The following is a 14459-nucleotide window of genomic DNA, read 5'->3' as shown; positions in this document are numbered from 1 at the left end:
GCACCGCTTCTAGGAGCCTAAAACCACATCTCTGCACTGTTTCTCCTTATTGCGGTGGCAAGTAGTTTTTAACTAAAGAAAGCAACTCAGTTTCTTCCAAACATCTGTAACTTGTTACTATCACACTTAACTCTTGAGATGGCTAAAGATGTCAAAACTTTCAAAGGGCCCAAGGAGCTGAGCTGGAATGGTCATTACCAGGTTTGGAGTCACCTACTTTGGCTGAGGAAAGATCAAAGTGCTTTCATCCAGTTTTTAAATCTGCCTTCATTTATAAAAGGTATTTCTCACCCGGCTATAGAATCCTAGATTGACAGGCTTTTCCTTTCAGCACTTTAAAGATGTTGTTCCATTGTCTTCAGGCTTAAATAGCTTGACAAAAAGTCCAAATTAGTTCTTATGTTTATTTCTCTGTATATAATGTCTTCTTTTCCTCTGATTGCTTTTACAGTTTTCTTTTTTATCATCTGTTTTTCAACAGTTTGATTATGATATGGCTTAGTGTGATTATCTTTGCATTTATCTTGCCTGGGGTTCATCAACCTTCTTAGATCTATGAGTTTATAATTTTCATCAACTTTGGAAAATGTTCAGTCATTATTTCTTCTAACATTTTTCTGCCTTTTCCTCCTCTGTCTCTTTAGGAAATCCAATCACACATTAGACGTTTGATATTTTCCCATGGGTCACTAAGGCTCTGTTCCTTTGTTTTTTTTAGACTTTCTTCTCTCTGTGCTTTAATTTATAAAGCTCTGTTGCTATGTTTTCACTTACGCTATTCTTTCATGGTCTAATTTTCTGTTTATAAGTCCATGAATTTTTCAGAAATCGTATTTTCAGTTCTAGAAGTTCCATTTGCTTTGCTTTTCTATTTTCCATTGTGCTTATTATGACCCAATTTTTCTTTAAAACTTTAGCATATTTATAACTGTTTTTCAGTCCTTTCTTGGTGATTCTAAAATCTCTGTAATTTCTTGGTCTATTTGTATTAACTGATTTTTCTCCTGATTATTGGTCATATCCTGCTTCTTTAACCTGTCTAGAAATTGTTGATTGGGGCTATCCATCATGATTGTTAGTTACACTGTTAAGTGTTTACATTTTGTCTGCCTTTAGTGAGCACTGAAGTTTAGTTTGGGCAAGCAGTGAACTCTGCAGAGCAGCTTGGTCATTTCAAAGCTTTTTTTCCCTTTCTCTTCTACAACAATTCTGAGGTAAAATTTTACATAACAAAAATGCACGTATATTATGCATACAGTTCAGTGAGTTTTGAGAAATGTGTACACTGATGTAACCCTACTACAATCAAGATACAGTATTTCCATTACCCGAAAAGTGCTTGTTTTCTTTTTTGGGACGGAGTCTCACTCTGTCACCCAGGCAGGAGCGCAGCGGTGAAATCTCGGGTCACTGCAAGCTCCGCCTCCCGGGTTCAAGCCATTCTGCTGCCTCAGTCTCGTGAGTAGCTGGAACTATAGGCGACCGCCACCATGCTCGGCTAATTTTTATATTTTTAGTAGGGACAGGGTTTCACCATGTTGGCCAGGCTGGTCTCGAACTTCTGACCTCACATGATCCACCTGCCTCGGCCTCCCAAAGTGCTGGGATTATAGGTGTGACCCACCACGCCCAGCCACCAAAAAGTTATTTTGAGTCCCTTTGCAGTCAGTCCCATTCCTACTACTCCAAGGCAACCACTAATCTGCTTTCTGTCACTATAGATTAGAATTCCCTTTTCTAGAATTTCATATAAATGGAGTCATTCAGTATGTATTCCTTTTATCTGGCTTCTTTTGCTCAGCATACTCAACCATGAGATTCAATCGTGTGGTTGCATGTATCAATAGTTTGTTCCTTTTAGCTGCGGACATTTATTCCACTATGTGGACATACCACAATTGGTTTATCCATTCATGTGTTGTTGAACATTTGAACTGTTCCTAGTTTGGGGCAATTACAAAGGAAGCTGCTATAAATATTCATGCACACGTCCTTCTATGGCCATGTGTTTTCTCTTAGGTAAATCTTGAGGGGTGAAACTGCTGAGTTGTATGGTACATTTCATTTTCTTTACAAGAAACTTTCAAACAATTTTCCAAAGTCGTTGTACCCTTTTGCGTTTTTACCAGAAATGCATAGGAGTTCCAGAGTTCATATACTTTTCTAATCTTGGTATTGTTCATCAATTTTAATTTTAGTCATTCTTGTCTTGTGGGTATATATTGGTGTCTCATTGCTATTGTAATTTGCATTTTTCTGATGAGTAATGATATTGAACATCTTTTCATGTACTTATTGGCCATTTGTATATCTTTTCTGGAGAAATGTCTTCAGATCCTTTGCCAATTCTTAAATTGCACTTTTTTCCCTGAGTTCTAAGAATTCTTACATATTCTGGTTATAAGCACCTGGTCAGACAGTCATATGTGCACGTATTTTCTCCCAGTCTGTGACCTACTTCCAGTCAATTTTTGTATATGGCTTCAAGGCTTGTTTTTGAACTTTGTACTCTTTTCTCTAGAGCTAGATGAAAGCTAATATTAAGGCATGGTGACTCTTTTGAGGGGTCTATGGATGTCCCAGGTGTTCAACAACGTCTCTCTGCTCTATCTGGAAAGAGCTCAAATGTCTCTCCGTTCTGGAAGTAGTTCCACTTACAGTTCTCCAGCAGTGGTTCTTCAATTCGCTTCTTGAGTTTTGCCCTACACAACAGATCTGTTCATAAAAAGTCTCGAGGAGACCCTAAGCTAAGGTGAACAGTTTTCCTTCTGCATAGCTTTTTCTTTGTACTGTCCCCTGCAAATTCCAACTGCATTGGCCTCAGATGTGTCTTCTCAATGCAGCTAGACTGCTGGGCTTCGCATGGGTTCCTCCTCGCTGCTCTGAGATCTGGAAACTGCCTCCAGCAGAATGTTGACAGGAAGGCCATAGGGCTCACCTCATTATTTCTTTTCCCTTAGGCTCACTGTCTTGATGCCTGCTGTCCGATATTTGCAAAGTTGTTTCATATATTTTGGCCTGTTTTCTGTTTGCTTACAGAAGACGGGCAAGTTCTGCATCTGTTACTCCTTCATGGGCAAAAGTCTCATCCTTCAGCACAGGCTCAAATGTTAAATTTATCCACATAGGAAAGATTCCTCTGGCTTCCAGGACAAGGCCCATGGACTCCAATCTCAAAATGAAAAGCCTTTGGCTTCTTCCGAGTCTGTCTATCATGCCTAGAAAAAAGACTTCAGTGAGGCTCTCAGTCAAAAAACCAAGCAGGTCAGGGACAGTGGGGACCAAATGGTGTTTAAGACCTCCACATGCAGAGGACAGGAACGTGCAGCGGTCAGAGAAGCAGCACTGTGTGTCAAGCAGCACACGTGTATGCCGCACATGGCAGCAGGCGGGCAGAACCGCGGGGGGTGCAAGGCCCTAGTGCTGCAGTGAGGTCCACTGGGTTTGAATTCCAGTTCTGCCACTCAGAGGCTGTCACAGCCTTAGACAGAGGCCTTAACTTCTCAGTGCCTATTTTCTCAAGTGTAAAATAAGATGACATGAGTACCCATCTCATAGGGATAATATGAAAAGTAAATGAGTTGACATATGTGAAGCACTTACAAGGCTTGACACGTAATGAGTACTCCACAAATGTGACTCAGTATTGTCACCAGAGAGTTACCAGATAAAAAACTGGCCGAGGACCTTCACTCTCTATTTGTGGCTCCCTTCTAACTGGTGGAGGCTTTCCAAGGAAGACTGAAAACAGATTCTGTACTTACATTGTCTCAAAATATCTCCCTGTAAATCAGTTATTAATTACAAAGGGAAAAACTGTAATTTCACAATGGAGAGAGCTGGACCCTACCCCAGTTATCAATGAAACCTTCACCAACGCTAGAATCAACTGACACCTGACTGAGGGTCGGCACCTCAGGTTACGATGCACTAAGTAGGCCACAGCATCACGTATGCAGGCAGCAGCCTGCCAAAAACATGTAACCTGAACGCAATCATGAGAAAATATCAGACAAACCCAATCTGTGACATTTTACACAATCACTGGCCTGTACTTCTCAAAAGTGTCAAGGCTAGGAAGGACAAAGAAAGGCTAAAGAACAATTCCAGACTAAAGGAGACTAAAGCGATGTGGCAACTAGATGCCAAGTGTGCCCCTGGACTAGGAAAAAAAAATCGATGACAGTATTCAGGCAATTGATGAAATGTGAATATGGACTGTGGACTGTTAATAACATATTAATGTTAAATTTCCTGAGTTTTGATCACTATACTGTGGTTACATAAAAGAACACCTGTGTCCTTAGAAAATGCATGCTGAAGTATTTAGTAGTTAGACAAGAAAATAATCTCAGTCTCCTTCTACCTCCCAAGATCTCACTGCTCAGGAGCAAACTTGGACTGGAGGAGCACTTTGCCAGAGCATCATCAGGCAGCACTGTGCGCCAGCACAGCCTGGCTGGCGGATCGAACCCAGGCACAGGCAGAGGCCTACCCTGTACCACACACACTGGATGTCCTACAGACTTCAAAGAAGAGCAATGTGGACTAAGATCATTAGAGAAGGTTTCTTGTAAGATGAATAGGGTGTAGTTAGGTGGGGAGGAAGGAGAAAAGGAATGGTGAATATCAGTAAGGGAAGTAGGCAGGAATGGGTTTGACAGGTATAGGGATAGAAGAGCAGCCCTGCGGCATCTTGCTGGATCCCAGAATCTGGTAATGTGGCTGCTCTCCTTGGTTGGCCCAGGCTGCGAAGTAGACCATGGTACTGCAATGTTTGCAGCACAGGAAAAGCTGGGAGAAGGAGGATGGGGGCAGTAGGCTCAGGAGCCTGGCTGTCCTGTAAGACACAAGGATGCTGCTTTAGACCTAGGCTAAGAGGAACCACACATGGCACAACAGCAGCTACAGCCAGAGGGAACAAGCGCTAAGCAGCTCCCTGGTAAGGCTCAGCAGTTCACACGCCATGGAATATGGGATAGCAAATGCTCTGAGACAGTGCCTTTCCTACCCGCCACTCGCCTCCATGCCCTTATGCCTCACATCACCCCAGACCAAACTTCATCCGTCACCACGTCCACACTGGCCTGGCCCGAGACCTCCGTGACAGGGATAATGAGCTCTCATAAAACGGCTGCATTCAGGATAAGGCCCTGTCTGTAGCAGCAACATTCCAACCCAGCTCTATGGTGACACTATGGCATGTGTGCTGGACATTTCCCTGAAGGTTTTTACCTATTTAGAATATTAGTAAATGATTATTTAAATACACTGGGAAAAGAATCAATATGTAAACTGCTAAATGGATTAACAGGCAATTTAGCATCCCTGTTTGTTCTAACTCCATATAACAGAATCAGTTCTTTTTTTTTTTTTAGCATCAGTAATCAATGGGGTTTCTCACAGAAATCTGAGGGTAGAATAAAGCCAGGGCTCTTGACAGAAAAAAATCACTTGAATCTCCCTACCCTACACTGTGTCTTTAGGATCGTAACACACGTCCCTCATCTCCGGCCTCTCACGTACTTCTGTACCCTCATTTTCTCCAGGGCTTGGACTGAGGGTCAGGGCATAATGGAATAGCAGAGTTGTAACATACGATGGGCTGCCTCAGACACCCCCACGGCCATGCCCTGGTAAGTGGGGGTAGCCACGTCAGTAACACGCTTGCTTAAATGCGCTCCGAGCAAGTCTCCCCGACATACTCCACTGCTCCCCACGCCAAGACTGGAAGAATATCAACTGCGTGCAGCGAGCCCCGCTCGATGGAACCACCCGCAGATATTTTTGCCCAAAACTCCCTACCCAAATAGAAAGCTGCTCTAATGATCCGACAGTGCACACTGCACAGGGCTCTGGGCAAAAGGACGTGGCATGCACCATGTGGCTGTGTTTCAACTACTCCTATAGGATGGTGTCTTATGCTTATGTCATTTAAATGCATTGTTACTACCTCATGCCTCTACGTCATTTCATACTATTAAATGAAGATGTCTTCTAACAAAATGGAAAAGCCCACGAAGAACACAGATGAGCTGAAGAGGCCTGGAAAAGCCCATGGACTAGACAAAAGCTTGGCGGAGGAGGCATTTTAAGTAAGATGAATGTATGAAAAAGCAGAGTTGGCCCCATCTGTGTCCTGACTTACTCTGCATACAAGAAATAAAGAAAAAGCATGAAAGTTGTTGATGCCCATCAATGGTTGGTGATTGGAAAAACCATGATACACAACATCACATCTTTAAAAGAAGTTTTAAAGCCAACAAAAACACTGGTTCGGTATCCCCAGCCTCTCCCTCCTTCCTCATGCCACCCCACCCGACGTCCGCACCACGAAACCTGCCCTTAGTGTGCTAAGCTCACCACCCTCTGCCTCTTCCTCCCCAAAATGGCTTCAGTGGAATCTGCTTATGGCACAAAATGCCCCTTAGAATGAAGAGGGCACACTAAACCAGAAGATGCAGCAGGAGGGCATGTGATGATCAGGCAGGGCTGTCGTAAGCCAAGGGAGAAGGCTTCTCATAGGCACTAAGGCGACTTCGGTGCATGACCATCCTGCCGTCGTAGGTACAGAATTTTTAGAATGTACCAACAACTGAACTTCTGTCAGAGACGTTCTGTAGCAAAGGCCAACCCCTCCAAAGCCTGCGACCGTGCTCAGTGGGCGACAGTGGTTCCCAGGGCTTGCCTAACTTGGCATGACACTGCACCCACACCTCGAGAGCTGCATACAATCCAGGCAGGAAGTATCTCTACTTTCTCCACATCTGGGTGGACTGTGGCAGACAACCCATAAAAGCTAGTTAACAATAAGGAACTGCTTTGTTACTATCCAAATGGAAGGTCTGCACAACCACACTGCCTAGCTCTACCACTTACTGGCTGTGTGACTTTGAGCGGGTTACTTAACCTCTCTGTGACCCAATCTCCTCATCTATAAGACGGAGATACTATCAGTCCCTACTTCTCAGGCTGTGTGAGGACTAAATGCCCAACCCTGGGTGAGCATGGCACACCTGCCCACATCACCACCGTCTAGCTCAGAAGGCACTGCCAAGAGGATGGGGGCCAGGCGGTTACTGGGTCCCTATTTTTTCTTCTGTGGCCCCAAAGATAAATAATGTATGTTTCTCAGGGGCTGCCATACAAGATGTAAACTGCTTTAAAAGAAAGGTTCTCAGGGAAATAATACAAATGGAGCATGCGGTACATGCAGACCCTGACTTGACACCCAATAATTTAATTCGTCCTCTTTAAATGCACCCATGAAAGAGGCCTGAAATGGAATAAGGAAGGCTCTCTGGAAAGCCTCCGAGTGCACTGCCTCTCTTTTCTGAGACCCTCTGCCTCTACCCTCTCCAGCTCTGGTCTTTTCTACGTGAACCTTCGCTCTCACCATCCCCTCCGTGTCGAGAGCTCTCAGCCTCGTGCTCAGGTGGAGCTTCCTCAGGGACACTTCTTCGAGTCCCCAGGCGGAACCCCTCATTCCCTCTCTCCAGTGTGTTCAAGCTTCTACAATCCTCTTCACGCTGTACTGGAATTGCCTGCCCGCCTGCCTACAGCCTATTCCAGCTGTGAGCCCCTCAAGGACTGGGGACCAGTCTCAGCTCTTCGTCAAGGAAACATCCAACAGTGGGCTTGGCACCAGAGTACTTTAGAGATCCTAATAGTCCACTGTTCTTACACTTTGGAAACAACACATTGACCTTCTAATCTATTCTTCTAGAGCAAATATGAATTTGCTGAGAAATTCACAAACTGAACCAATGCAGTGGTTCTTAAACAGGGGCAATTTGGCCCCCCAGGGGACAGTTGGCAATGTCGGGAAACATTTTTGGTTGTCACAATGAGAGATTCTACTGGCATTTAGTGGGCAGAGACAGGCTGGGGATGCTGTTAAACGCCTTGCAACGCACAGGACAGCCTCCCACAAGAAATAATTATCTCATCCAAAATGCCAACAGTGCCAGGCTGAGAAACTCCGGATTCAATGGATAGCTTTCCTAGCAGTGGAGTAATCTAAAATAGACTCACCAACTGCTTCTATGTATACACAACGAAAAGGATAATTCAGGGTAAACCTCAAGATTATTAATGACCTTCCATATAGTCATATGGCAAGCAACAGGGAAATGAACTCTGTGAAAATCAGCAGGTAACCTGAAGCCACCCAGAGCCCTGGAGACCCTTCCTCACCAGTGAGTAAAGGGACTCCGTGCTCCCTGCTTCTGCTGCTCTGGGGTAGGGTGGGGGTGCCTCTGCCTCACATGCTAGACCTCAGCCTTGGGGTAGAATCACCACCCTCTGCCCAGCCAAGGAAAATCTTCACAAAGGCACAGAAAAGCAGACCTAGGGTGTGACTCATGTATGCATGAAATGATTGATGAGTCATTTCAACTTTATATTTTTAATGTTATCTACAGTTATAAAACAATAATGTTTTAAATAAAATTACTTAAATAATTATCAAGAAAGAAAAGCAGAATTGTTCAGATAGAAAAAAAATGAGGTGAAGTAGCCACAGATACAGAGTAATCAGAAAGTGCACCTGTGTGGAAAGAGGGGTGGAAAAAGCAGGCAGGCACAGAGGAAGCGGCTCAGAGTGTCTGGGGTCCCAGGGACCCAGCTTACATTTCAGTTCTGCACTTACTAAAAAGGAGCCCTTGTACAAGGCACTTCACCCGCTCACTGACTGCTTCTGTACAGGGTTCCTGTGAGGGGGCCGGCATGCTGAGGACGCAGTGAAGAGAGGCTGCAGGAAAGAGGCCGGCTCCAGGGGCCAGCACCACCACCTACTACCATGGGCCCTGGGCAAAGAAAAGCCAGCGACTTGAAGCAGGTTCATCACCTGGAAGTGGAACAGCCCCAGGCACCCACTGCCCTCTCTCTCAGAGCCCACAAGGGGCCCTGCCGGTAAAAACACAAGGAAGGTTAGGTCAAGGAAGATTATTTTGACCACTAAAGCCACCCGGTTTTGGCACATGCTAATCTGGATTCACACTCACTGTGCTGGCTGGGCTAAAGGTGCTTTTTTTTTTTTTTTCCCACTGCTATGCACTCTGTGAGGAGGGCTAAAGGTAAAGACATTGTACAAGCAAGAAAAAAAGGGAAATGTTTAACATAATTCAGAAAATAAGTTACTTAAGCACTTGTGAAACATTCTTCAGCTCAACTCATGAATACAAACAATGTAATAACAAGGATGAAGACACACCCCTAAGGAAGGCCTAACATGTGCCTGACACCAACCCAGCTTCCTCAAACACATTCCTTCTCATCTCCATAGGCCCAGAAAAGAAAGATCATTATCCACATGTTACTAGGGAAGAAACTGAAGCTTTGAGAAATGCAGAAGTTGCTCAGGGGCACCACATGGCAGAGTGAAGCAGACATGGACACCGGGTCAGGCTGGATCCATAGCCAGGGATCCCGTTATTTTTAACCACTTGTAAAACCCCTTCAACAAATCTTCATGTTTGTACAAATATACAAAAGACTTTAAACAGATTTTAATGCAGCGGAAGCATGATAGGCCCCAACAGGGCAACATGTGGCCAACAGAGGTATTTAAAAGTTTAAAAAAGTACATTTGTTAAGTTATTCTACAACTCAGATTGTCTCCTAATTCACACAACTTCCTCTTGTCCTGATTTTATTAGAAATTAATGAAGTTATATGATAAATCAAGCAGATCACCATTATGGATAAATGCTACCAAATAAATAAACATTTAGAAAACCCGAAAACTTCCTAAAAATAAAAGCTCTGAGCCAGCCAGCACACTAACATTGACCGCAACACCAGCCTGGAATGGAAAAAGGGGCGTTCTTCCTTTGCCCGTGCTGGCACTCCAGAGGGAGGAAAGGACAGCGACACTGATTGTGTGCTGGGTTCCAGACCCACAGACAGGCGCCTTCACTTGTGAGCTCCAGCTCCAATTCAGCTGTCACTGTATTCTGTTATTTTACCAGGAGGAGGTGATCACCAGGTGAAAGGCTACTGGGAAATAGAGTACTCACATGATCTCAAAGTATTATGACTGCAGAGATCCCTTATTGGTTGCTCAGGGGAAAATGTACCTTTACAAGGGAGAGACTGAGAGGTCTTCCATCCCCCACCACCAAGACATCAACCTTATTAACACAAATAGCGGGGTGGCATGGTGTCACATGCCTCCTGGTGGAATAGACATGAAACATACAGTGTCACTTACGGCGTGTTTTTGCCATAAAACAGGGCATCTGAATCTAATAACTGCTCCAGACCAAACTCAGGAAAACAGGGGTCGGTGAAACAATTCAAACACCATAGCGAAACTCCCAGACAACTCCCGAATGTGGGGCACTTGACACAACGAGCAGCCAGGACGCTTCAAAAAGCCAGAAACATTAAAAAAAAAAAAAAAAAAGTGTGCATGTATGTGTAGAAGGAGGTTCTTCTAGAAATGAAAGTTACTGAAAACAAAACCAAACACAACATGTGGGCCTTGATTGGATCTTAGTTTTTAAAAACTCCAGCTGTAAAAGACTTGTGACATTTGGAGAAATGTGACTATGGACTGGATATGAGATAATATCATGGAGTTATTAATTCTCTTAAGTGTGATGATGAAATTGTGGTTATGTGGGAGATTGTCCTTATTTTGGGGAGACTTAGCTGAAGTATTCAGCAGTAAAGTGTGACGCGGGTTGCAACTTACCTTCAACTGGCTCAGCCAAAAAAAAAAAAAAAAAGCATAAAGAGATAAAGCAAATGTGACAAAATGTGAACAACTCCTAAATCTAGGTAGAGGGCAGACAGATGTTGAGTGTATTATTTTTCATCTTTTCTGTTTGACATTTTTAGAGATAAAAAAAGGGATGGGGTGGGGAGAGGTGATCATAGGGAAGGTTGTGCCAACACAAGTCTGTTCACACAGAGCACACAGGGAGGCCAGTTTACCATGGAGAAAACCCCAGAAACTCTCATTGAAGATATCAAAGCTGAGTGCACTGGTTTGTGATTTCACTTTGGATCGCAGGAAAAAAGCTATCACTTCTCAATGTCAGCAGTGTTTTTGTAAAACATGGACACATTTCTCCCAGCTGGCTAGCCCCCATGTCTATAACAAAAATAGGCAGGCAGATTTATCCAAGTTCTCAAAATGCTTGTTTTATTAAAAACCAATTTTGTCTACACTTCAGCCCAGAACCCTGACTGTGCACTGTGAGGGAGGCTTGAGTTTGCTTTGCATTCACATGTCCTGAGAGTAAACACCCCCAAATGCCAACACACACACTGGACAACACGGCCTTTGGCTGACAGCTGGGTGGCTACCCCGCACTGGAACAGTTTGCTGAGCTCTAGGACTGCTCAGCTCTGTTCTGCTGAGACCCAAGCTGAGAAACTTCATCAAGTCACAGACTATAGACAAAACCACCAAAATGGGGAATTTTTTGGCAGGCAGACTACGACAAAGCGCCCCTCGTTTAAACCGTTTCTTTCTATGCAGACACCTAGCAGACACTTCAGAAAACTAAGTGGAAAGTAGCTTCATAAGCTTGACTCTGAGTATGTTCATCTTTCCTTGTGTACACAGGGTACCTTAGATGGAGCCTCTAGGAAGCCTGCCAACTCAACAAGGTGGTGCTGACACTGGACATGTTGTGTGAGTGGTGCCTGTAACAGTCTATATGTTTATGCAGTTTGAAGAATGGGCTACCATGACCTGGCATATACGTTCTCAACTGCCTGGACCGAGAGGGTCTACAAACCCTACACAGTAAGGCAAGAAGTCCATCAAAGCGCCAGAATGAGAAATTCTTGCAGAACCAGAATTCTCCCCAGAGGCATTAACATATATAAGTCATCTTCCTTCAGGACAAACCCCCCCAGGTAAAAACAAACAAACAAACAAACAAAACAAGGCAACGTGTAAGTAAAGAAAAAAGTGATTTTTCTGGATAGAAAAAGGAACATAAAGACAGTGGTCTGAGAGGGTCACTGAAATCAGGGAGGTGAAGTAAGGAAAATTACCTCACAGCTTGTCTGCCGAGAAGGGGGTTCATTCTACAGTCAGAGCTGGTCCAACAGGAAACAACAGTGTTTGCCATGGCCGTCAGGTTCCAGAAGACAGGCACCAGAAGAGAGGCACCAAGCCCATTGCCTCGAGGGCCACGGATACTTGGAAGGGAGAAGACTGTGATCTCAAAAACAGCCCCTCAAAGGATAGGGGCTGTTTAAGCTGCTCAGAACAAACTGGTTGGTATTTAAAATGTCTGAAGATAACAGAACTGAGGAAGGATGGACTTCCTTCCTTCAGGGCTGCAAGGGGGACCCTCGTCAGGGGAGCCTGGCCTTCAACAGATGCCCCTCCTGGCAGCTCTGCCAGACTGAGAAGGAGGGAGGACTAAAAGCTCAGGACAAAGCCAAATGGCTCGCAGATGTACTTCCTTAAGGCTACCTTGATCTCTTTCCTCTTCCATCTTAGAGATTTCTTCCTCTTTCCAGCAGTTCAAGAAGGAAAAGCCTCGCAGTGCTACTTCAACAGGACCAACAAATCTGAGCGATAAGAAGGGCCCCACCCTGACTGCACCCCAGTCAGTGGGCTTCTCCTTGTCCAGCTCCCAGAGTGCCATTGCCCTGGCCTGCTCTGTCTGCTTCTAGGTAGGGGGAGGAGGCTCTTGCTCTCACCTCCATTTCTGTGTCAGGGCAGACAGAGCTCTAGCCTTTCCAACTCTTCTCCTCATCACTCCTACCCACACCACCCCAGGACCCACCAGCCACTTCCACAAGCTCTGTCCACATCAAGCCTCACAGTGAACAAGAGACTGCTTTCTAGTCCAATCTCTGCAAACACAAAGTACCAATCACAGTGGGATTTGCACATGTGCTCACGCTGAAGATTAAGTAAAGAAGTGAGTATGTCCCTGAAGACTCCACTCGAACACATTCAACCCGACACACTTCTCAGCTGCGAGCAACTCCACCCTGTCATCATCACATATCCTTCTCTGAATCACAAGTGTCAGACCCTAGGGGATAAACCAGGCCATCAGCATCAATCAAACCTATGGAAACAGTCAGAGTTAGGCTAAGAAACCTCAGCTTAGGGAGCAAAATAAAAATTTAACCTATAGTTCCTTCGGAGAGAAAAGAAGGCTGTCTGGAGGAGAGAGAAGTAGGAGGGATATGAAGATCCACTCACCATGACTTGAAAACACACACATACAGTACATGCGCCCAAGTCAGCAGCGGATTTTGGCTAAGTTGTCACAAATTATTACTGTGGGAACAAGTGGGTATTTGTTGAGCAGAGAAAAAGGCAAGTTGGGACTAAAAAGGAAAGAAAATGTGTCAAACATAGACAGTTGGGCACTTGTAAGACTTATCAAGGCCAGGCCACCAGAAGAACACGGTATCCATGATCAGAGCCTCTTCAGGGTTACTTAAAGCCTGAGAGAATTCACTCAAAGAAATCCCAACTTATAAACAAGCAAGGTGGCCACTCCAGCAACTGGACCCTACAGTTGCAGGATCCCTCCTGAGTACTCCAAAGCATACTTTCTGCAGGAACTCTCCACTCTGTCCACACAAGCACAGTGGGGAAGTTTTGAGAACAAGTCATTTTTGGAATTAATGACTCTGCACAGATAGTTATAACCTTTCCTTCCCCCTAAAACGCAATCACAAGGGCACTCCCAGGCTTACATGCCGAACAAAACTTCTTGTTACTTTAATAAGGATGTACACGATGAAAAACAGAAGCCCCCCGCCTCCCCCGGCCCAGGACACATGACAACAGGGTGGGGGCTTCCTTCTCTATTCAGCCACTAGGTTGCCCAAGTTTAATGGAAAAGGAAACTTAAAATATAAAGAATAAAAGTGGAAAGGGAACAGCCAGGGCAAGCTATAGACGCGGCTTATTAGGAAAGCTTGGGACAGAGATGGAACAGGTGGGCCTGTTCCGGAAGAAACGAGAGGACGGGGATCTGGGGAAGAACGCAGACTGGGTGGGTCCTGCCCTGACAAAAGGGAAAATAAAGCTGAGGAAGAAGGGCCACGGAAAGGGAGGCGGGTGGCCCTAACACTCCAGGTGTTGAGAGGGATGCAAAGTAGCAGGATTTACATGTGAACGGAGAAGGTAAATCCTTGAAGAGTGAAGGGGCAGAAAAGAGCTCAGCATCGCACTGGATTGAGGGATGTGGGTTCTAAGCACGAAGAGCACCTGAGAAGGGGCGGACAAGGGGATGTCACCCTTGGGGGTCATGACTCCAGGCTGAGAAGTGGGGTAACAATTCGAGATGGTAAGGTGGGAGGTAGGCGAGTTTTAGACTGGCGTCTCAGAAGACAGACGTTTAAGGTGGAAACGGGAAGGGTCACTCCTGGCTGGAGGCCACAGCGAGTAGGCGAGGGGCTCCGAGACGGGAGCCCGGGGCCCTGGCTACCCCTAGTGCGGGAATGCCCAGCCTGGGTTTGCG

The sequence above is a fragment of the Mandrillus leucophaeus genome, unplaced genomic scaffold (assembly GCF_000951045.1).
Source record: "Mandrillus leucophaeus isolate KB7577 unplaced genomic scaffold, Mleu.le_1.0 Scaffold296, whole genome shotgun sequence".
NCBI classification, from domain to species: domain Eukaryota; kingdom Metazoa; phylum Chordata; class Mammalia; order Primates; family Cercopithecidae; genus Mandrillus; species Mandrillus leucophaeus.
Note: the sequence above shows the minus strand (reverse complement) of the source record.